Source organism: Convolutriloba macropyga, chromosome 14 (assembly GCF_964194025.1).
Source record: "Convolutriloba macropyga chromosome 14, txConMacr16.3, whole genome shotgun sequence".
Taxonomy (NCBI): domain Eukaryota; kingdom Metazoa; phylum Xenacoelomorpha; order Acoela; family Convolutidae; genus Convolutriloba; species Convolutriloba macropyga.
The window spans coordinates 4,795,106-4,815,323 of record NC_134481.1 but is presented as its reverse complement, the minus strand read 5'-3'; the positions used below and the strand labels follow the sequence as shown (position 1 = coordinate 4,815,323).

The window sequence follows — 20,218 nt, the reverse complement described above, 5'->3', positions numbered from 1 at the left end:
TCGGAAGCAATTTAAATTTATGGAGGAAAAATGTTATGTCCAAACCAGCAGAAAGACCCACATCAACTTTAAACAGGACTCCTTGTCTAAAACATTCTTCAGAAAAAACAAAAATTTTACTTCTTGTCTAAAAGAGTTTTTTTTGCTGGCGATTTAGCAAAAGCTGCGGAACTAGGGAATCATTCGAAACAGTCTGCCCATGATCATTAGCAATCTGGTTCGAATATGGGGATATAGCTCAGTGGTAGAGCATTCGACTGCAGATCGAGAGGTCCTCGGTTCAAATCCGGGTGTCCCCTAAACGATAACATTTTTCTACGAGTGACCAAAAAAGAGTTAGTTGATTTTTGTAAAAAAAAGGAAGAGAATATTGTAGTCATCTCCTTCAGGACTCCTCTAGTTCATTAAGTAAGTATACAGAATCAGATCGGAAGCAATTTAAATTTATGGAGCAAAAATGTTATGTCCAAACCAGCAGAAAGACCCACATCGACTTTAAACAGGACTCCTTGTCTAAAACATTCTTCAGAAAAACAAAAATTTTACTGCTTGTCTAAAGGAGTTTTCTTTGCTGGCGATTTAGCAAAAGCTTCAGAACTAGGGAATCATTCGAAACAGTCTGCGATCAGCATAAGCAATCTGTTTCGAATATGGGGATATAGCTCAGTTGTAGAGCATTCGACTACAGATCGAGAGGTCCTCGGTTCAAATCCGGGTGTCCCCTAAACAATATCAATTTTCTACGAGCGACCAAAAAAAGATTTAGTTGATTTTTGTAAAAAAGGAAAAGAATATGGTAGTCATCTCCTTTTGGATTACTGCAGTTCATTAAGTATACAGAATCAGATCGGAAGCAATTTAAATTTAAGGAGGAAAAGTGTTATGTCCAAACCAGCAGAAAGACCCACATCGACTTTAAACAGGACTCCTTGTCTAAAACATTCTTCAGAAAAAACAAAAAAATTTACTTCTTGTCTAAAAGAGTTTTTTTGCTGGCGATTTAGCAAAAGCTGCGGAACTAGGGAATCATTCGAAACAGTCTGCCGATGATCATTAGCAATCTAGTTCGAATATGGGGATATAGCGCAGTTGTAGAGCATTCGACTGCAGATCGAGAGGTCCTCGGTTCAAATCCGGGTGTCCCCTAAACAATAACACTATTCTACGAGTGACCAAAAAAAAGTTAGTTGATTTTTGTAAAAAGGGAAGAGAATTTGGTAGTGATCTCCTTCAGGACTCCTCTAGTTCATTAAGTAAGTATACAGAAAAAGATCGGAAGCAATTTAAATTTATGGAGCAAAAGTGTTATGTCCAAACCAGCAGAAAGACTCACATCGACTTTAAACAGGACTCATTGTCTAAAACATTCTTCAGAAGAAACAAAAATTTTACTTCTTGTCTAAAAGAGTTTTTTGCTGGCGATTTAGCAAAAGCTGCGGAACTAGGGAATCATTCGAAACAGTCTGCCGATGATCATTAGCAATCTGGTTCAAATATGGGGATATAGCTCAGTGGTAAAGCATTCGACTGCAGATCGAGAGGTCCTCGGTTCAAATCCGGGTGTCCACTAAACAATAACACTATTCTACGAGTGACCAAAAAAGAGTTCGTTGATTTTTGTAAAAAAAGGAAGAGAATTTGGTAGTCATCTCCTTCAGGACTCCTCTAGTTCATTAAGTAAGTATACAGAATCAGATCGGAAGCAATTTAAATTTATGGAGGAAAAGTGTTATGTCCAAACCAGCAGAAAGACCCACATCGACTTTAAACAGGACTCATTGTCTAAAACATTCTTCAGAAAAAACAAAAATTTTACTTCTTGTCTAAAAGAGTTTTTTGCTGGCGATTTAGCAAAAGCTGCGGAACTAGGGAATCATTCGGAACAGTCTGCCGATGATCATTAGCAATCTGGGTCGAATATGGGGATATAGCTCAGTGGTAGAGCATTCGACTGCAGATCGAGAGGTCCTCGGTTCAAATCCGGGTGTCCCCTAAACAATAACACTTTTCTACGAGTGACCAAAAAAGAGTTAGTTAATTTTTTAAAAAAGAAGAGAATATGGTAGTCATCTCATTCAGGACTCCTCTAGTTCATTAAGTAAGTATACAGAATCAGATCGGAAGCAATTTAAATTTATGGAGGAAAAATGTTATGTCCAAACCAGCAGAAAGACCCACATCGACTTTAAACAGGACTCCTTGTCTAAAACATTCTTCAGAAAAACAAAAATTTCACTTCTTGTCTAAAAGAGTTTTTTTGCTGGCGATTTAGCAAAAGCTGCGGAACTAGGGAATCATTCGAAACAGTCTGCCCATGATCATTAGCAATCTAGTTCGAATATGGGGATATAGCTCAGTGGTAGAGCATTCGACTGCAGATCGAGAGGTCCTCGGTTCAAATCCGGGTGTCCCCTAAACAATAACACTATTCTACGAGTGACCAAAAAAGAGTTAGTTGATTTTTGTAAAAAAGGAAGACAATTTGGTAGTCATCTCCTTCAGGACTCCTCTAGTTCATTAAGTAAGTATACAGAATCAGATCGGAAGCAATTTAAATTTATGGAGGAAAAGTGTTATGTCCAAACCAGCAGAAAGACCCACATCGACTTTAAACAGGAATCATTGTCTAAAACATTCTTCAGAAAAAACAAAAATTTTACTTCTTGTCTAAAAGAGTTTTTTGCTGGCGATTTAGCAAAAGCTGCGGAACTAGGGAATCATTCGAAACAGTCTGCCGATGATCATTAGCAATCTGGTTCGAATATGGGGATATAGCTCAGTGGTAGAGCATTCGACTGCAGATCGAGAGGTCCTCGGTTCAAATCCGGGTGTCCCCTAATAAACAATAACACTTTTCTACGAGTGACCAAAAAAGAGTTAGTTGATTTTTATAAAAAAGAAGAGAATATGGTAGTCATCTCCTTCAGGACTCCTGTAGTTCATTAAGTAAGTATACAGAATCAGATCGGAAGCAATTTAAATTTATGGAGGAAAAATGTTATGTCCAAACCAGCAGAAAGACCCACATCGACTTTAAACAGGACTCCTTGTCTAAAACATTCTTCAGAAAAACAAAAATTTCACTTCTTGTCTACAAGAGTTTTTTTGCTGGCGATTTAGCAAAAGCTGCGGAACTAGGGAATCATTCGAAACAGTCTGCCCATGATCATTAGCAATCTAGTTCGAATATGGGGATATAGCTCAGTGGTAGAGCATTCGACTGCAGATCGAGAGGTCCTCGGTTCAAATCCGGGTGTCCCCTAAACAATAACACTATTCTACGAGTGACCAAAAAAGAGTTAGTTGATTTTTGTAAAAAAGGAAGAGAATTTGGTAGTCATCTCCTTCAGGACTCCTCTAGTTCATTAAGTAAGTATACAGAATCAGATCGGAAGCAATTTAAATTTATGGAGGAAAAGTGTTATGTCCAAACCAGCAGAAAGACCCACATCGACTTTAAACAGGACTCATTGTCTAAAACATTCTTCAGAAAAAAAATTTACTTCTTGTCTAAAAGAGTTTTTTGCTGGCGATTTATCAAAAGCTGCGGAACTAGGGAATCATTCGGAACAGTCTGCACATGATCATTAGCAATCTGGTTCGAATATGGGGATATAGCTCAGTGGTAGAGCATTCGACTGCAGATCGAGAGGTCCTCGGTTCAAATCCGGGTGTCCCCTAAACAATAACACTATTCTACGAGTGACCAAAAAAGAGTTAGTTGATTTTTGTAAAAAAAAGGAAGAGAAATTGGTAGTCATCTCCTTCAGGACTCCTCTAGTTCATTAAGTAAGTACACAGAATCAGATCGGAAGCAATTTAAATTTATGGAGGAAAAATGTTATGTCCAAACCAGCAGAAAGACCCACATCGACTTTAAACAGGACTCCTTGTCTAAAACATTCTTCAGAAAAACAAAAATTTTACTTCTTGTCTAAAAGAATTTTTTTGCTGGCGATTTAGCAAAAGCTGCGGAACTAGGGAATCATTCGAAACAGTCTGCCGATGATAATTAGCAATCTAGTTCGAATATGGGGATATAGCTCAGTGGTAGAGCAGTCGGCATTCGACTGCAGATCGAGAGGTCCTCGGTTCAAATCCGGGTGTCCCCTAAACAATAACACTATTCTACGAGTGACCAAAAAAGAGTTAATTGATTTTTGTAAAAAAAAAGGAAGAGAATTTGGTAGTCATCTCCTTCAGGACTCCTCTAGTTCATTAAGTAAGTATAGAGAATCAGATCGGAAGCAATTTAAATTTATGGAGGAAAAGTGTTATGTCCAAACCAGCAGAAAGACCCACATCGACTTTAAACAGGACTCCTTGTCTAAAACATTCTTCAGAAAAAACAAAAATTTTACTTCTTGTCTAAAAGAGTGTTTTTGCTGGCGAATTAGCAAAAGCTGCGGAACTAGGGAATCATTCGGAACAGTCTGCCCATGATCATTAGCAATCTGGTTCGAATATGGGGATATAGCTCAGTGGTAGAGCATTCGACTGCAGATCGAGAGGTCCTCGGTTCAAATCCGGGTGTCCCCTAAACAATAACACTTTTCTACGAGTGAACAAAAAAGAGTAAGTTGATTTTTGTAAAAAAGAAGAGAATATGGTAGTCATCTCCTTCAGGACTTCTCTAATTCATTAAGTAAGTATACAGAATCAAATCGGAAGCAATTTATATTTATGGAGGAAAAATGTTATGTCCAAACCAGCAGAAAGACCCACATCGACTTTAAACAGGACTCCTTGTCTAAAACATTCTTCAGAAAAACAAAAATTCACTTCTTGTCTAAAAGAGTTTTTTTGCTGGCGATTTAGCAAAAGCTGCGGAAATAGGGAATCATTCGAAACAGTCTGCCGATGATCATTAGCAATCTAGTTCGAATATGGGGACATAGCTCAGTGGCAGAGCATTCGACTGCAGATCGAGAGGTCCTCGTTTCAAATCCGGGTGTCCCCTAAACAATAACACTATTCTACGATTGACCAAAAAAGAGTTAGTTGATTTTTGTAAAAAAAGGAAGAGAATTTGGTAGTCATCTCCTTCAGGACTCCTCTAGTTCATTATGTAAGTATACAGAATCAGATCGGAAGCAATTTAAATTTATGGAGGAAAAGTGTTATGTCCAAACCAGCAGAAAGACTCACATCGACTTTAAACAGGACTCATTGTCTATTTTCAGAAAAAAACAAAAATTTTACTTCTTGCCTAAAAGAGTTTTTTTGCTGGCGATTTATCAAAAGCTGCGGAACTAGGGAATCATTCGAAACAATCTGTCGATGATCATAAGCAATCTGTTTCGATTATGGGGATATAGCTCAGTGGTAGAGCATTCGACTGCAGATCGAGAGGTCCTCGGTTCAAATCCGGGTGTCCCCTAAACAATAACACTATTGTACGAGTTACCGAAAAAGAGTTAATTGATTTTTGTAAAAAAGGAAGAGAATATGGTAGTCATCTCCTTCAGGACTCCTCTAGTTCATTATGTAAGTATACAGAATCAGATCGGAAACAATTTAAATTTATGGAGGAAAAGTGTTATGTCCAAACCAGCAGAAAGACCCACATCGACTTTAAACAGGACTCATTGTCTATCTTCAGAAAAAACAAAAATTTTACTTCTTGCCTAAAAGAGTTTTTTTGCTGGCGATTTATCAAAAGCTGCGGAACTAGGGAATCATTCGAAACAGTCTGCCGATGATCATTAGCAATCTAGTTCGAATATGGGGACATAGCTCAGTGGCAGAGCATTCGACTGCAGATCGAGAGGTCCTCGGTTCAAATCCGGGTGTCCCCTAAACAATAACACTATTCTACGATTGACCAAAAAAGAATTAGTTGATTTTTGTAAAAAAAGGAAGAGAATTTGGTAGTCATCTCCTTCAGGACTCCTCTAGTTCATTATGTAAGTATACAGAATCAGATCGGAAGCAATTTAAATTTATGGAGGAAAAGTGTTATGTCCAAACCAGCAGAAAGACTCACATCGACTTTAAACAGGACTCATTGTCTATTTTCAGAAAAAACAAAAATTTTACTTCTTGCCTAAAAGAGTTTTTTTGCTGGCGATTTATCAAAAGCTGCGGAACTAGGGAATCATTCGAAACAATCTGTCGATGATCATAAGCAATCTGTTTCGATTATGGGGATATAGCTCAGTGGTAGAGCATTCGACTGCAGATCGAGAGGTCCTCGGTTCAAATCCGGGTGTCCCCTAAACAATAACACTATTGTACGAGTTACCGAAAAAGAGTTAATTGATTTTTGTAAAAAAGGAAGAGAATATGGTAGTCATCTCCTTCAGGACTCCTCTAGTTCATTAAGTAAGTATACAGAATCAGATCGGAAACAATTTAAATTTATGGAGGAAAAGTGTTATGTCCAAACCAGCAGAAAGACCCACATCGACTTTAAACAGGACTCATTGTCTATCTTCAGAAAAAACAAAAATTTTACTTCTTGCCTAAAAGAGTTTTTTTGCTGGCGATTTATCAAAAGCTGCGGAACTAGGGAATCATTCGAAACAATCTGTCGATGATCATAAGCAATCTGTTTCGATTATGGGGATATAGCTCAGTGGTAGAGCATTCGACTGCAGATCGAGAGGTCCTCGGTTCAAATCCGGGTGTCCCCTAAACAATAACACTTTTCTACGAGTGACCAAAAAAGAGTTAGTTGATTTTTGTACAAAAAGGAAGAGAATTTGGTAGTCATCTCCTTCAGGACTCCTCTAGTTCATTAAGTAAGTATACAGAATCAGATCGGAAACAATTTAAATTTATGGAGGAAAAGTGTTATGTCCAAACCAGCAGAAAGACCCATATCGACTTTAAACAGGACTCATTGTCTAAAACATTCTTCAGAAAAAACAAAAATTTTACTTCTTGTCTAAAAGAGTTTTTTTGCTGGCGATTTATCAAAAGCTGCGGAACTAGGGAATCATTCGAAACAGTCTGCCCAAAATCATTAGCAATCTGGTTCGACTATGGGGATATAGCTCAGGGGCAGAGCATTCGACTGCAGATCGAGAGGTCCTCGGTTCAAATCCGGGTGTCCCCTAAACAATAACACTATTGTACGAGTTACCAAAAAAGAGTTAATTGATTTTTGTAAAAAAGGAAGAGAATATGGTAGTCATCTCCTTCAGGACTCCTCTAGTTCATTAAGTAAGTATACAGAATCAGATCGGAAGCAATTTAAATTTATGGAGGAAAAGTGTTATGTCCAAACCAGCAGAAAGACCCACATCGACTTCAAACAGGACTCATTGTCTAAAACATTCTTCAGAAAAAACAAAAATTTTACTTCTTGTCTAAAAGAGTTTTTTTGCTGGCGATTTATCAAAAGCTGCGGAACTAGGGAATCATTCGAAACAGTCTGCCCCTAATCATTAGCAATCTGGTTCGACTATGGGGATATAGCTCAGTGGCAGAGCATTCGACTGCAGATCGAGAGGTCCTCGGTTCAAATCCGGGTGTCCCCTAAACAATAACACTTTTCTACGAGTGACCAAAAAAGAGTTAGTTGATTTTTGTAAAAAAGAAGAGAATATGGTAGTCATCTCATTCAGGACTCCTCTAGTTCATTAAGTAAGTATACAGAATCAGATCGGAAGCAATTTAAATTTATGGAGGAAAAGTGTTATGTCCAAACCAGCAGAAAGACCCACATCGACTTCAAACAGGACTCATTGTCTAAAACATTCTTCACAAAAAAACAAAAATTTTACTTCTTGTCTAAAAGAGTTTTTTTGCTGGCGATTTATCAAAAGCTGCGGAACTAGGGAATCATTCGAAACAGTCTGCCCATAATCATTAGCAATCTGGTTCGACTATGGGGATATAGCTCAGTGGCAGAGCATTCGACTGCAGATCGAGAGGTCCTCGGTTCAAATCCGGGTGTCCCCTAAACAATAACACTATTGTACGAGTTACCAAAAAAGAGTTAATTGATTTTTGTAAAAAAGGAAGAGAATATGGTAGTCATCTCCTTCAGGACTCCTCTAGTTCATTAAGTAAGTATACAGAATCAGATCGGAAGCAATTTAAATTTATGGAGGAAAAGTGTTATGTCCAAACCAGCAGAAAGACCCACATCGACTTCAAACAGGACTCATTGTCTAAAACATTATTCAGAAAAAACAAAAATTTTACTTCTTGTCTAAAAGGAGTTTTTTTGGTGGCGATTTAGCAAAAGCTGCGGAACTAGGGAATCATTCGGAACAGTCTGCCGATGATCATTAGCAATCTGGTTCGAATATGGGGATATAGCTCAGTGGTAGAGCATTCGACTGCAGATCGAGAGATCCTCGGTTCAAATCCGGGTGTCCCCTAAACAATAACACTTTTCTACGAGTGACCAAAAAAGAGTTAGTTGATTTTTGTAAAAAAAAGAAGAGAATATGGTAGTCATCTCCTTCAGGACTCCTCTAGTTCATTAAGTAAGTAACAGAATCAGATCGGAAGCAATTTAAATTTATGGAGGAAAAATGTTATGTCCAAACCAGCAGAAAGGCCCACATCGACTTCAAACAGGACTCAGTGTCTAAAACATTCTTCAGAAAAACAAAAATTTTACTTCTTGTCTAAAAGGGTTTTTTTGCTGGCGATTTAGCGAAAGCTGCGGAACTAGGGAATCATTCGAAACAGTCTGCCGATGATCATTAGTAATCTGTTTCGAATATGGGGATACAGCTAAGTGGTAGAGCATTCGACTGCAGATCGAGAGGTCCTCGGTTCAAATCTGGGTGTCCCCTAAACAATAACACTTTTCTACGAGTGACCAAAAAAGAGTTAGTTGATTTTTGTAAAAAAGGAAGAAAATTTGGTAGTTATCTCCTTCAGGACTCCTCTAGTTCATTAAGTAAGTATACAGAATCAGATCGGAAGCAATTTAAATTTATGGAGGAAAAATGTTATGTCTAAACCAGCAGAAAGACCCACATCGACTTCAAACAGGACTCATTGTCTAAAACATTCTTCAGAAAAAACAAAAATTTTACTTCTTGTCTAAAAGGAGTTTTTTTGGTGGCGATTTAGCAAAAGCTGCGGAACTAGGGAATCATTCGAAACAGTCTGCCGATGATCATTAGCAATCTGGTTCGAATATGGGGATATAGCTCAGTGGTAGAGCATTCGACTGCAGATCGAGAGATCCTCGGTTCAAATCCGGGTGTCCCCTAAACAATAACACTTTTCTACGAGTGACCAAAAAAGAGTTAGTTGATTTTTGTAAAAAAAAGAAGAGAATATGGTAGTCATCTCCTTCAGGACTCCTCTAGTTCATTAAGTAAGTAACAGAATCAGATCGGAAGCAATTTAAATTTATGGAGGAAAAATGTTATGTCCAAACCAGCAGAAAGGCCCACATCGACTTCAAACAGGACTCAGTGTCTAAAACATTCTTCAGAAAAACAAAAATTTTACTTCTTGTCTAAAAGGGTTTTTTTGCTGGCGATTTAGCGAAAGCTGCGGAACTAGGGAATCATTCGAAACAGTCTGCCGATGATCATTAGTAATCTGTTTCGAATATGGGGATACAGCTAAGTGGTAGAGCATTCGACTGCAGATCGAGAGGTCCTCGGTTCAAATCTGGGTGTCCCCTAAACAATAACACTTTTCTACGAGTGACCAAAAAAGAGTTAGTTGATTTTTGTAAAAAAGGAAGAAAATTTGGTAGTTATCTCCTTCAGGACTCCTCTAGTTCATTAAGTAAGTATACAGAATCAGATCGGAAGCAATTTAAATTTATGGAGGAAAAATGTTATGTCTAAACCAGCAGAAAGACCCACATCGACTTCAAACAGGACTCATTGTCTAAAACATTCTTCAGAAAAAACAAAAATTTTACTTCTTGTCTAAAAGGAGTTTTTTTGGTGGCGATTTAGCAAAATTTGCGGAACTAGGGAATCATTCGGAACAGTCTGCCGATGATCATTAGCAATCTGGTTCGAATATGGGGATATAGCTCAGTGGTAGAGCATTCGACTGCAGATCGAGAGGTCCTCGGTTCAAATCCGGGTGTCCCCTAATAAACAATAACACTTTTCTACGATTGACCAAAAAAGAGTTAGTTGATTTTTGTAAAAAAAAAGAAGAGAATATGGTAGTCATCTCCTTCAGGACTCCTCTAGTTCATTAAGTAAGTATACAGAATCAGATCGGAAGCAATTTAAATTTATGGAGGAAAAGTGTTATGTCCAAACCAGCAGAAAGACCCACATCGACTTCAAACAGGACTCAGCGTCTAAAACATTCTTCAGAAAAAACAAAAATTTTACTTCTTGTCTAAAAGGAGTTTTTTTGGTGGCGATTTAGCAAAAGCTGCAGAACTAGGGAATCATTCGGAACAGTCTGCCGATGATCATTAGCAATCTGGTTCGAATATGGGGATATAGCTTAGTGGTAGAGCATTCGACTGCAGATCGAGAGGTCCTCGGTTCAAATCCGGGTGTCCCCTAAACAATAACACTTTTCTACGAGTGACCAAAAAAGAGTTAGTTGATTTTTGTAAAAAAAAAGAAGAGAATATGGTAGTCATCTCCTTCAGGACTCCTCTAGTTCATTAAGTAAGTATACAGAATCAGATCGGAAGCAATTTAAATTTATGGAGGAAAAATGTTATGTCCAAACCAGCAGAAAGACCCACATCGACTTTAAACAGGACTCCTTGTCTAAAACATTCTTCAGAAAAACAAAAATTTTACTTCTTGTCTAAAAGGGTTTTTTTGCTGGCGATTTAGCAAAAGCTGCGGAACTAGGGAATCATTCGAAACAGTCTGCCGATGATCATTAGCAATCTAGTTCGAATATGGGGATATAGCTCAGTGGTAGAGCATTCGACTGCAGATCGACAGGTCCTCGGTTCAAATCCGGGTGTCCCCTAAACAATAACACTATTCTACGAGTGACCAAAAAAGAGTTAGTTGATTTTTGTAAAAAAGGAAGAGAATTTGGTAGTCATCTCCTCCAGGACTCCTCTAGTTCATTAAGTAAGTATACAGAATCAGATCGGAAGCAATTTAAATTTATGGAGGAAAAGAGTTATGTCCAAACCAGCAGAAAGACCCACATCGACTTTAAACAGGACTCATTGTCTAAAACATTCTTCAGAAAAAACAAAAATTTTACTTCTTGTCTAAAAGAGTTTTTTGGTGGTGATTTAGCAAAAGCTGCGGAACTAGGGAATCATTCGGAACAGTCTGCCGTTGATCATTAGCAATCTGGTTCGAGTATGGGGATATAGCTCAGTGGTAGAGCATTCGACTGCAGATCGAGAGGTCCTCGGTTCAAATCCGGGTGTCCCCTAAATAATAACACTTTTCTACGAGTGACCAAAAAAGAGTTAGTTGATTTTTGTTAAAAAAAAGAACAGAATATGGTAGTCATCTCCTTCAGGACTCCTCTAGTTCATTAAGTAAGTATACAGAATCAGATCGGAAGCAATTTAAATTTATGGAGGAAAAGTGTTATGTCCAAACCAGCAGAAAGACCCACATCGACTTCAAACAAGACTCATTGTCTAAAACATTCTTCAGAAAAAACAGAAATTTTACTTCTTGGCTAAAAGAGTTTTTTTGTTGGCGATTTAGCAAATGCTGCGGAACTAGGGAATCATTCGGAACAGTCTGCCGATGAACATTAGCAATCTGGTTCGAATATGGGGATATAGCTGAGTGGTAGAGCATTCGACTGCAGATCGAGAGGTCCTCGGTTCAAATCCGGGTGTCCACTAAACAATAACACTATTCTACGATTGACCAAAAAAGAGTTAGTTGATTTTTGTAAAAAAAGGAAGAGAATTTGGTAGTCATCTCCTTCAGGACTCCTCTAGTTCATTAAGTAAGTATACAGAATCAGATCGGAAGCAATTTAAATTTATGGAGGAAAAGTGTTAAGTCCAAACCAGCAGAAAGACCCACATCGACTTCAAACAAGACTCATTGTCTAAAACATTCTTCAGAAAAAACAAGAATTTTACTTCTTGTCTAAAAGGGTTTTTTTGGTGGCGATTTAGCAAAAGCTGCGGAACTAGGGAATCATTCGAAACAGTCTGCCCATGATCATTAGCAATCTAGTTCGAATATGGGGATATAGCTCAGTGGTAGAGCATTCGACTGCAGATCGAGAGGTCCTCGGTTCAAATCCGGGTGTCCCCTAAACAATAACACTATTCTACGAGTGACCAAAAAAGAGTTAGTTGATTTTTGTAAAAAAAAAAGGAAGAGGATTTGGTAGTCATCTCCTTCAGGACTCCTCTAGTCCATTAAGTAAGTATACAGAATCAGATCGGAAGCAATTTAAATTTATGGAGGAAAAGTGTTATGTCCAAACCAGCAGAAAGACCCACATCGACTTCAAACAAGACTCATTGTCTAAAACATTCTTCAGAAAAAACAGAAATTTTACTTCTTGGCTAAAAGAGTTTTTTTGGTGGCGATTTAGCAAAAACTGCGGAACTAGGGAATCATTTGGAACAGTCTGCCGATGATCATTAGCAATCTGGTTCGAATATGGGGATATAGCTCAGTGGTAGAGCATTCGACTGCAGATCGAGAGGTCCTCGGTTCAAATCCGGGTGTCCACTAAACAATAACACTATTCTACGAGTGACCAAAAAAGAGTTAGTTGATTTTTGTAAAAAAGGAAGAAAATTTGGTAGTTATCTCCTTCAGGACTCCTCTAGTTCATTAAGTAAGTATACAGAATCAGATCGGAAGCAATTTAAATTTATGGAGGAAAAGTGTTAAGTCCAAACCAGCAGAAAGACCCACATCGACTTCAAACAAGACTCATTGTCTAAAACATTCTTCAGAAAAAACAAAAATTTTACTTCTTGTCTAAAAGAGTTTTTTTGGTGGCGATTTAGCAAAAGCTGGGGAACTAGGGAATCAATCGGAACAGTCTGCCGTTGATCATTAGCAATCTGGTTCGAATATGGGGATATAGCTCAGTGGTAGAGCATTCGACTGCAGATCGAGAGGTCCTCGGTTCAAATCCGGGTGTCCCCTAAATAATAACACTTTTCTACGAGTGACCAAAAAAAGAGTTAGTTGATTTTTGTAAAAAAAAAGAAGAGAATATGGTAGTCATCTCCTTCAGGACTCCTCTAGTTCATTAAGTAAGTATACAGAATCAGATCGGAAGCAATTTAAATTTATGGAGGAAAAGTGTTATGTCCAAACCAGCAGAAAGACCCACATCGACTTCAAACAAGACTCATTGTCTAAAACATTCTTCAGAAAAAACAAAAATTTTACTTCTTGGCTAAAAGAGTTTTTTTGGTGGCGATTTAGCAGAAGCTGCGAAACTAGGGAATCATTCGAAACAGTCTGCCCATGATCATTAGCAATCTAGTTCGAATATGGGGATATAGCTCAGTGGTAGAGCATTCGACTGCAGATCGAGAGGTCCTCGGTTCAAATCCGGGTGTCCCCTAAATAATAACACTTTTCTACGAGTGACCAAAAAAAGAGTTAGTTGATTTTTGTAAAAAAAAAGAAGAGAATATGGTAGTCATCTCCTTCAGGACTCCTCTAGTTCATTAAGTAAGTATACAGAATCAGATCGGAAGCAATTTAAATTTATGGAGGAAAAGTGTTATGTCCAAACCAGCAGAAAGACCCACATCGACTTCAAACAAGACTCATTGTCTAAAACATTCTTCAGAAAAAACAAAAATTTTACTTCTTGGCTAAAAGAGTTTTTTTGGTGGCGATTTAGCAGAAGCTGCGGAACTAGGGAATCATTCGAAACAGTCTGCCCATGATCATTAGCAATCTAGTTCGAATATGGGGATATAGCTCAGTGGTAGAGCATTCGACTGCAGATCGAGAGGTCCTCGGTTCAAATCCGGGTGTCCCCTAAACAATAACACTATTCTACGAGTGACAAAAAAGAGTTAGTTGATTTTTGTAAAAAAAGGAAGAGAATTTGGTAGTCATTTCCTTCAGGACTCCTCTAGTTCATTAAGTAAGTATACAGAATCAGATCGGAAGCAATTTAAATTTATGGAGGAAAAGTGTTATGTCCAAACCAGCAGAAAGACCCACATCGACTTCAAACAAGACTCATTGTCTAAAACATTCTTCAGAAAAAACAAAAATTTTACTTCTTGGCTAAAAAAGTTTTTTTGGTGGCGATTTAGCAGAAGCTGCGGAACTAGGGAATCATTCGAAACAGTCTGCCCATGATCATTAGCAATCTAGTTCGAATATGGGGATATAGCTCAGTGGTAGAGCATTCGACTCCAGATCGAGAGGTCCTCGGTTCAAATCCGGGTGTCCCCTAAACAATAACACTTTTCTACGAGTGACCAAAAAAGAGTTAATTGATTTTTGTAAAAAAAGCAGAGAATATGGTAGTCATCTCCTTCAGGACTCCTCTAGTTCATTAAGTAAGTATACAGAATCAGATCGGAAGCAATTTAAATTTATGGAGGAAAAATGTTATGTCCAAACCAGCAGAAAGACCCACATCGACTTTAAACAGGACTCCTTGTCTAAAACATTCTTCAGAAAAACAAAAGTTTTACTTCTTGTCTAAAAGAGTTTTTTGCTGGCGATTTAGCAAAAGCTGCGGAACTAGGGAATCATTCGAAACAGTCTGCCCATGATCATTAGCAATCTAGTTCGAATATGGGGATATAGCTCAGTGGTAGAGCATTCGACTGCAGATCGAGAGGTCCTCGGTTCAAATCCGGGTGTCCCCTAAATAATAACACTTTTCTACGAGTGACCAAAAAAAGAGTTAGTTGATTTTTGTAAAAAAAAGAAGAGAATATGGTAGTCATCTCCTTCAGGACTCCTCTAGTTCATTAAGTAAGTATACAGAATCAGATCGGAAGCAATTTAAATTTATGGAGGAAAAGTGTTATGTCCAAACCAGCAGAAAGACCCACATCGACTTCAAACAAGACTCATTGTCTAAAACATTCTTCAGAAAAAACAAAAATTTTACTTCTTGGCTAAAAGAGTTTTTTTGGTGGCGATTTAGCAGAAGCTGCGGAACTAGGGAATCATTCGAAACAGTCTGCCCATGATCATTAGCAATCTAGTTCGAATATGGGGATATAGCTCAGTGGTAGAGCATTCGACTGCAGATCGAGAGGTCCTCGGTTCAAATCCGGGTGTCCCCTAAACAATAACACTATTCTACGAGTGACCAAAAAAGAGTTAGTTGATTTTTGTAAAAAAAGGAAGAGAATTTGGTAGTCATTTCCTTCAGGACTCCTCTAGTTCATTAAGTAAGTATACAGAATCAGATCGGAAGCAATTTAAATTTATGGAGGAAAAGTGTTATGTCCAAACCAGCAGAAAGACCCACATCGACTTCAAACAAGACTCATTGTCTAAAACATTCTTCAGAAAAAACAAAAATTTTACTTCTTGGCTAAAAAAGTTTTTTTGGTGGCGATTTAGCAGAAGCTGCGGAACTAGGGAATTATTCGAAACAGTCTGCCCATGATCATTAGCAATCTAGTTCGAATATGGGGATATAGCTCAGTGGTAGAGCATTCGACTCCAGATCGAGAGGTCCTCGGTTCAAATCCGGGTGTCCCCTAAACAATAACACTTTTCTACGAGTGACCAAAAAAGAGTTAATTGATTTTTGTAAAAAAAGCAGAGAATATGGTAGTCATCTCCTTCAGGACTCCTCTAGTTCATTAAGTAAGTATACAGAATCAGATCGGAAGCAATTTAAATTTATGGAGGAAAAATGTTATGTCCAAACCAGCAGAAAGACCCACATCGACTTTAAACAGGACTCCTTGTCTAAAACATTCTTCAGAAAAACAAAAGTTTTACTTCTTGTCTAAAAGAGTTTTTTGCTGGCGATTTAGCAAAAGCTGCGGAACTAGGGAATCATTCGAAACAGTCTGCCGATGATCATTAGCAATCTAGTTCGAATGTGGGGATATAGCTCAGTGGTAGAGCATTCGACTGCAGATCGACAGGTCCTCGGTTCAAATCCGGGTGTCCCCTAAACAATAACACTATTCTACGAGTGACCAAAAAAGAGTTAGTTGATTTTTGTAAAAAAAGGAAGAGAATTTGGTAGTCATTTCCTTCAGGACTCCTCTAGTTCATTAAGTAAGTATACAGAATCAGATCGGAAGCAATTTAAATTTATGGAGGAAAAGTGTTATGTCCAAACCAGCAGAAAGACCCACATCGACTTTAAACAGGACTCATTGTCTAAAACATTCTTCAGAAAAAACAAAAATTTTACTTCTTGTCTAAAAGAGTTTTTTTGCTGGCGATTTAGCGAAAGCTGCGGAACTAGGGAATCATTCGAAACAGTCTGCCCATGATCATTAGCAATCTAGCTCGAATATGGGGATATAGCTCAGTGGTAGAGCATTCGACTGCAGATCGAGAGGTCCTCGGTTCAAATCCGGGTGTCCTCTAAACAATAACACTATTCTACGAGTGACCAAAAAAGAGTTAGTTGATTTTTGTAAAAAAAAAGAAGAGAATTTGGTAGTCATCTTCTTCAGGACTCCTCTAGTTCATTAAGTAAGTATACAGAATCAGAACGGAAGCAATTTAAATTTATGGAGGAAAAGTGTTATGTTCAAACCAGCAGAAAGACCCACATCGACTTTAAACAGGACTCATTGTCTAAAACATTCTTCAGAAAAAACAAAAATTTTACTTCTTGTCTAAAAGAGTTTTTTTGCTGGCGATTTAGCAAAAGCTGCGGAACTAGGGAATCATTCGAAACAGTCTGCGGATGATCATTAGCAATCTAGTTCAAATATGGGGATATAGCTCAGTGGTAGAGCATTCGACTGCAGAGCGAGAGGTCTTCGGTTCAAATCCGGGTGTCCCCTAAACAATAACACTTTTCTACGAGTGACAAAAAAAGAGTTAGTTGATTTTTGTAAAAAAAGAAGAGAATATGGTAGTCATCTCCTTCAGGACTCCTCTAGTTCATTAAGTAAGTCTACAGAATCAGATCGGAAGCAATTTAAATTTATGGAGGAAAAATGTTATGTCCAAACCAGCAGAAAGACCCACATCGACTTTAAACAGGACTCCTTGTCTAAAACATTCTTCAGAAAAACAAAAGTTTTACTTCTTGTCTAAAAGAGTTTTTTGCTGGCGATTTAGCAAAAGCTGCGGAACTAGGGAATCATTCGAAACAGTCTGCCCATGATCATTAGCAATCTAGTTCGAATATGGGGATATAGCGCAGTGGTTGAGCATTCGACTGCAGATGGAGAGGTCCTCGGTTCAAATCCGGGTCTCCCCTAAACAATAACACTATTCTACGAGTGACCAAAAAAGAGTTAGTTGATTTTTGTAAAAAAAGGAAGAGAATTTGGTAGTCATTTCCTTCAGGACTCCTCTAGTTCATTAAGTAAGTATACAGAATCAGATCGGAAGCAATTTAAATTTATGGAGGAAAAGTGTTAAGTTCAAACCAGCAGAAAGACCCACATCGACTTTAAACAGGACTCATTGTCTAAAACATTCTTCAGAAAAAACAAAAATTTTACTTCTTGTCTAAAAGAGTTTTTTTGCTGGCGATTTAGCAAAAGCTGCGGAACTAGGGAATCATTCGAAACAGTCTGCCGATGATCATTAGCAATCTAGTTCAAATATGGGGATATAGCTCAGTGGTAGAGCATTCGACTGCAGATCGAGAGGTCCTCGGTTCAAATCCGGGTGTCCCCTAAACAATAACACTATTCTACGAGTGACCAAAAAAGAGTTAGTTGATTTTTGTAAAAAGGAAGAGAATATGGTAGTCATCTCCTTTAGGACTACTGTAGTTCATTAAGTAAGTATACAGAATCAGAACGGAAGCAATTTAAATTTATGGAGGAAAAGTGTTATGTCCAAACCAGCAGAAAGACCCACATCGACTTTAAACAGGACTCATTGTCTAAAACATTCTTCAGAAAAAACAAAAATTTTACTTCTTGTCTAAAAGAGTTTTTTTGGTGGCAATTTAGCAAAAGCTGCAGAACTAGGGAATCATTCGGAACAGTCTGCCGATGATCATTAGCAATCTGGTTCGAATATGGGGATATAGCTCAGTGGTAGAGCATTCGACTGCAGATCGAGAGGTCCTCGGTTCAAATCCGGGTGTCCCCTAAACAATAACACTTTTCTACGAGTGACCAAAAAAGAGTTAGTTGATTTTTGTAAAAAAAAAGAAGAGAATATGGTAGTCATCTCCTTCAGGACTCCTCTAGTTCATTAAGTAAGTATACAGAATCAGATCGGAAGCAATTTAAATGTATGGAGGAAAAATGTTATGTCCAAACCAGCAGAAAGACCCACATCGACTTTAAACAGGACTCCTTGTCTAAAAAATTCTTCAGAAAAACAAAAATTTTACTTCTTGTCTAAAAGTTTTTTTGCTGGCGATTTAGCAAAAGCTGCGGAACTAGGGAATCATTCGAAACAGTCTGCGCATGATCATTAGCAATCTAGTTCGAATATGGGGATATAGCTCAGTGGTAGAGCATTCGACTGCAGATCGAGAGGTCCTCGGTTCAAATCCGGGTGTCCCCTAAACAATAACACTATTCTACGAGTGACCAAAAAAGAGTTAGTTGATTTTTGTATAAAAAAAGGAAGAGAATTTGGTAGTCATCTCCTTCAGGACTCCTCTAGTTCATTAAGCAAGTATACAGAATCAGATCGGAAGCAATTTAAATTTATGGAGGAAAAATGTTATGTACAAACCAGCAGAAAGACCCACATCGACTTTAAACAGGACTCATTGTCTAAAACATTCTTCAGAAAAAACAAAAAACTTACTTCTTGTCTAAAAGAGTTTTTTTGCTGGCGATTTAGCAAAAGCTGCGGAACTAGGGAATCATTCGAAACAGTCTGCCGATGATCATTAGCAATCTGGTTCGAATACGGGGATATAGCTCAGTGGTAGAGCATTCGACTGCAGATAGAGAGGTCCGCGGTTCAAATCCGGGTGTCCACTAAACAATAACACTTTTCTACGAGTGACCAAAAAAGAGTTAGTTGATTTTTGTAAAAAAAGAAGAGAATATGGTAGTCATCTCCTTCAGGACTCCTCTAGTTCATTAAATAAGTATACAGAATCAGATCGGAAGCAATTTAAATTTATGGAGGAAAACTGTTATGTCCAAACCAGCAGAAAGACCCACATCGACTTTAAACAGGACTCCTTGTCTAAAACATTCTTCAGAAAAACAAAAATTTTACTGCTTGTCTAAAGGAGTTTTCTTTGCTGGCGATTTAGCAAAAGCTTCGGAACTAGGGAATCATTCGAAACAGTCTGCCGATGAGCATAAGCAATCTGTTTCGAATATGGGGATATAGCTCAGTTGTAGAGCATTCGACTACAGATCGAGAGGTCCTCGGTTCAAATCAGGGTGTCCCCTAAACAATAACACTTTTCTACGAGTGACAAAAAAGAGTTACTTGATTTTTTTAAAAAAGGAAGAGAATATGGTAGTCATCTCGTTTAGGACTCCTCTTGTTCAATAAGTAAGTACACAAAATCAGATCGGAAGCAATTTATATTTATGGTGGAAAAGTGTTATGTCCAAACCAGCAGAAAGACCCACATAGACTTTAAACAGGACTCCTTGTCTAAAAGATTCTTCAGCAAAACAAAAACTTTACTGCTTGTCTAAAGGAAATTTCTTTGCTGGCGATTTAGCAAAAGCCGCAAAACTAGGGAACCATTCGAAACAGTCTGCCGATGATCATTAGCAATCTGTTTCGAATATGGAGATATACCTCAGTGGTAGAGCATTCGACTGCAGATCGAGAGGTCTTGGGTTCAAATCCGGGTGTCCCCTAAACAATAACACTTTTCTACGAGTGACAAAAAAAGAGTTAGTTGATTTTTGTAAAAAAGGAAGAGAATATGGCAGTCATCTCCTTTAGGACTCCTCTAGTTAATTAAGTAAGTGTACAGAATCAGATCGGAAGCAATTTAAAATTATGGAGGAAAAGTGTTATGTCCAAACCAGCAAAAAGACCCACATAGACTTTAAACAGGACTCCTTGTCTAAAAGATTCTTCAGAAAAACAAAATATTTACTGCTTGTCTAAAAGAGTTTTCCTCGCTGGCGATTTAGCGAAAGCTGCGGAACTAGGGAATCATTCGAAACAGTCTGCCGATGATCATTAGTAATCTGTTTCGAATATGGGGATATATCTCAGTGGTAGAGCACTCGACTGCAGATCGAGAGGTCTTCGGTTTAAATCCGCGT

The 20,218-nt window shown here is 38.1% G+C and overlaps 1 protein-coding gene and 42 non-coding genes across 43 annotated transcripts in view; 42 read left to right on the top strand and 1 right to left on the bottom strand.

Annotated features, from left to right (window-relative positions):
- The window catches only part of LOC142353387 (lipoxygenase homology domain-containing protein 1-like), a 180,049-nt gene that overhangs the window by 61,965 nt on the left and 97,866 nt on the right, over nt 1-20,218 (bottom strand). The gene's annotated exons all lie outside the window — the stretch shown is intronic.
- Trnac-gca (transfer RNA cysteine (anticodon GCA)) lies at nt 228-299 on the top strand. Its single transcript has one exon. It is a non-coding gene; the product is annotated as a tRNA-Cys (tRNA).
- Nucleotides 653-724, top strand: Trnac-aca (transfer RNA cysteine (anticodon ACA)). The gene has a single exon. It is a non-coding gene; the product is annotated as a tRNA-Cys (tRNA).
- Nucleotides 1,075-1,146, top strand: Trnac-gca (transfer RNA cysteine (anticodon GCA)). Its single transcript has one exon. It is a non-coding gene; the product is annotated as a tRNA-Cys (tRNA).
- Trnac-gca (transfer RNA cysteine (anticodon GCA)) lies at nt 1,498-1,569 on the top strand. The gene has a single exon. It is a non-coding gene; the product is annotated as a tRNA-Cys (tRNA).
- On the top strand, nt 1,922-1,993 carry Trnac-gca (transfer RNA cysteine (anticodon GCA)). Its single transcript has one exon. It is a non-coding gene; the product is annotated as a tRNA-Cys (tRNA).
- Nucleotides 2,343-2,414, top strand: Trnac-gca (transfer RNA cysteine (anticodon GCA)). Its single transcript has one exon. It is a non-coding gene; the product is annotated as a tRNA-Cys (tRNA).
- On the top strand, nt 2,766-2,837 carry Trnac-gca (transfer RNA cysteine (anticodon GCA)). Its single transcript has one exon. It is a non-coding gene; the product is annotated as a tRNA-Cys (tRNA).
- Nucleotides 3,191-3,262, top strand: Trnac-gca (transfer RNA cysteine (anticodon GCA)). The gene has a single exon. It is a non-coding gene; the product is annotated as a tRNA-Cys (tRNA).
- Nucleotides 3,609-3,680, top strand: Trnac-gca (transfer RNA cysteine (anticodon GCA)). Its single transcript has one exon. It is a non-coding gene; the product is annotated as a tRNA-Cys (tRNA).
- Nucleotides 4,034-4,112, top strand: Trnac-gca (transfer RNA cysteine (anticodon GCA)). The gene has a single exon. It is a non-coding gene; the product is annotated as a tRNA-Cys (tRNA).
- On the top strand, nt 4,468-4,539 carry Trnac-gca (transfer RNA cysteine (anticodon GCA)). Its single transcript has one exon. It is a non-coding gene; the product is annotated as a tRNA-Cys (tRNA).
- Nucleotides 4,889-4,960, top strand: Trnac-gca (transfer RNA cysteine (anticodon GCA)). The gene has a single exon. It is a non-coding gene; the product is annotated as a tRNA-Cys (tRNA).
- Nucleotides 5,309-5,380, top strand: Trnac-gca (transfer RNA cysteine (anticodon GCA)). Its single transcript has one exon. It is a non-coding gene; the product is annotated as a tRNA-Cys (tRNA).
- Nucleotides 5,727-5,798, top strand: Trnac-gca (transfer RNA cysteine (anticodon GCA)). Its single transcript has one exon. It is a non-coding gene; the product is annotated as a tRNA-Cys (tRNA).
- Trnac-gca (transfer RNA cysteine (anticodon GCA)) lies at nt 6,146-6,217 on the top strand. Its single transcript has one exon. It is a non-coding gene; the product is annotated as a tRNA-Cys (tRNA).
- Trnac-gca (transfer RNA cysteine (anticodon GCA)) lies at nt 6,564-6,635 on the top strand. Its single transcript has one exon. It is a non-coding gene; the product is annotated as a tRNA-Cys (tRNA).
- On the top strand, nt 6,989-7,060 carry Trnac-gca (transfer RNA cysteine (anticodon GCA)). Its single transcript has one exon. It is a non-coding gene; the product is annotated as a tRNA-Cys (tRNA).
- On the top strand, nt 7,413-7,484 carry Trnac-gca (transfer RNA cysteine (anticodon GCA)). The gene has a single exon. It is a non-coding gene; the product is annotated as a tRNA-Cys (tRNA).
- Trnac-gca (transfer RNA cysteine (anticodon GCA)) lies at nt 7,837-7,908 on the top strand. The gene has a single exon. It is a non-coding gene; the product is annotated as a tRNA-Cys (tRNA).
- Trnac-gca (transfer RNA cysteine (anticodon GCA)) lies at nt 8,262-8,333 on the top strand. The gene has a single exon. It is a non-coding gene; the product is annotated as a tRNA-Cys (tRNA).
- On the top strand, nt 9,110-9,181 carry Trnac-gca (transfer RNA cysteine (anticodon GCA)). The gene has a single exon. It is a non-coding gene; the product is annotated as a tRNA-Cys (tRNA).
- Trnac-gca (transfer RNA cysteine (anticodon GCA)) lies at nt 9,958-10,029 on the top strand. The gene has a single exon. It is a non-coding gene; the product is annotated as a tRNA-Cys (tRNA).
- Nucleotides 10,388-10,459, top strand: Trnac-gca (transfer RNA cysteine (anticodon GCA)). The gene has a single exon. It is a non-coding gene; the product is annotated as a tRNA-Cys (tRNA).
- Nucleotides 10,813-10,884, top strand: Trnac-gca (transfer RNA cysteine (anticodon GCA)). The gene has a single exon. It is a non-coding gene; the product is annotated as a tRNA-Cys (tRNA).
- Trnac-gca (transfer RNA cysteine (anticodon GCA)) lies at nt 11,236-11,307 on the top strand. Its single transcript has one exon. It is a non-coding gene; the product is annotated as a tRNA-Cys (tRNA).
- On the top strand, nt 11,662-11,733 carry Trnac-gca (transfer RNA cysteine (anticodon GCA)). Its single transcript has one exon. It is a non-coding gene; the product is annotated as a tRNA-Cys (tRNA).
- Nucleotides 12,087-12,158, top strand: Trnac-gca (transfer RNA cysteine (anticodon GCA)). The gene has a single exon. It is a non-coding gene; the product is annotated as a tRNA-Cys (tRNA).
- Trnac-gca (transfer RNA cysteine (anticodon GCA)) lies at nt 12,515-12,586 on the top strand. The gene has a single exon. It is a non-coding gene; the product is annotated as a tRNA-Cys (tRNA).
- Trnac-gca (transfer RNA cysteine (anticodon GCA)) lies at nt 12,939-13,010 on the top strand. The gene has a single exon. It is a non-coding gene; the product is annotated as a tRNA-Cys (tRNA).
- Trnac-gca (transfer RNA cysteine (anticodon GCA)) lies at nt 13,366-13,437 on the top strand. Its single transcript has one exon. It is a non-coding gene; the product is annotated as a tRNA-Cys (tRNA).
- Trnac-gca (transfer RNA cysteine (anticodon GCA)) lies at nt 13,793-13,864 on the top strand. Its single transcript has one exon. It is a non-coding gene; the product is annotated as a tRNA-Cys (tRNA).
- On the top strand, nt 14,217-14,288 carry Trnaw-cca (transfer RNA tryptophan (anticodon CCA)). The gene has a single exon. It is a non-coding gene; the product is annotated as a tRNA-Trp (tRNA).
- Trnac-gca (transfer RNA cysteine (anticodon GCA)) lies at nt 14,639-14,710 on the top strand. The gene has a single exon. It is a non-coding gene; the product is annotated as a tRNA-Cys (tRNA).
- Nucleotides 15,065-15,136, top strand: Trnac-gca (transfer RNA cysteine (anticodon GCA)). Its single transcript has one exon. It is a non-coding gene; the product is annotated as a tRNA-Cys (tRNA).
- Nucleotides 15,490-15,561, top strand: Trnaw-cca (transfer RNA tryptophan (anticodon CCA)). Its single transcript has one exon. It is a non-coding gene; the product is annotated as a tRNA-Trp (tRNA).
- Trnac-gca (transfer RNA cysteine (anticodon GCA)) lies at nt 15,912-15,983 on the top strand. Its single transcript has one exon. It is a non-coding gene; the product is annotated as a tRNA-Cys (tRNA).
- On the top strand, nt 16,337-16,408 carry Trnac-gca (transfer RNA cysteine (anticodon GCA)). Its single transcript has one exon. It is a non-coding gene; the product is annotated as a tRNA-Cys (tRNA).
- Trnac-gca (transfer RNA cysteine (anticodon GCA)) lies at nt 16,763-16,834 on the top strand. Its single transcript has one exon. It is a non-coding gene; the product is annotated as a tRNA-Cys (tRNA).
- Nucleotides 17,610-17,681, top strand: Trnac-gca (transfer RNA cysteine (anticodon GCA)). The gene has a single exon. It is a non-coding gene; the product is annotated as a tRNA-Cys (tRNA).
- On the top strand, nt 18,033-18,104 carry Trnac-gca (transfer RNA cysteine (anticodon GCA)). The gene has a single exon. It is a non-coding gene; the product is annotated as a tRNA-Cys (tRNA).
- Nucleotides 18,456-18,527, top strand: Trnac-gca (transfer RNA cysteine (anticodon GCA)). The gene has a single exon. It is a non-coding gene; the product is annotated as a tRNA-Cys (tRNA).
- Nucleotides 19,307-19,378, top strand: Trnac-aca (transfer RNA cysteine (anticodon ACA)). The gene has a single exon. It is a non-coding gene; the product is annotated as a tRNA-Cys (tRNA).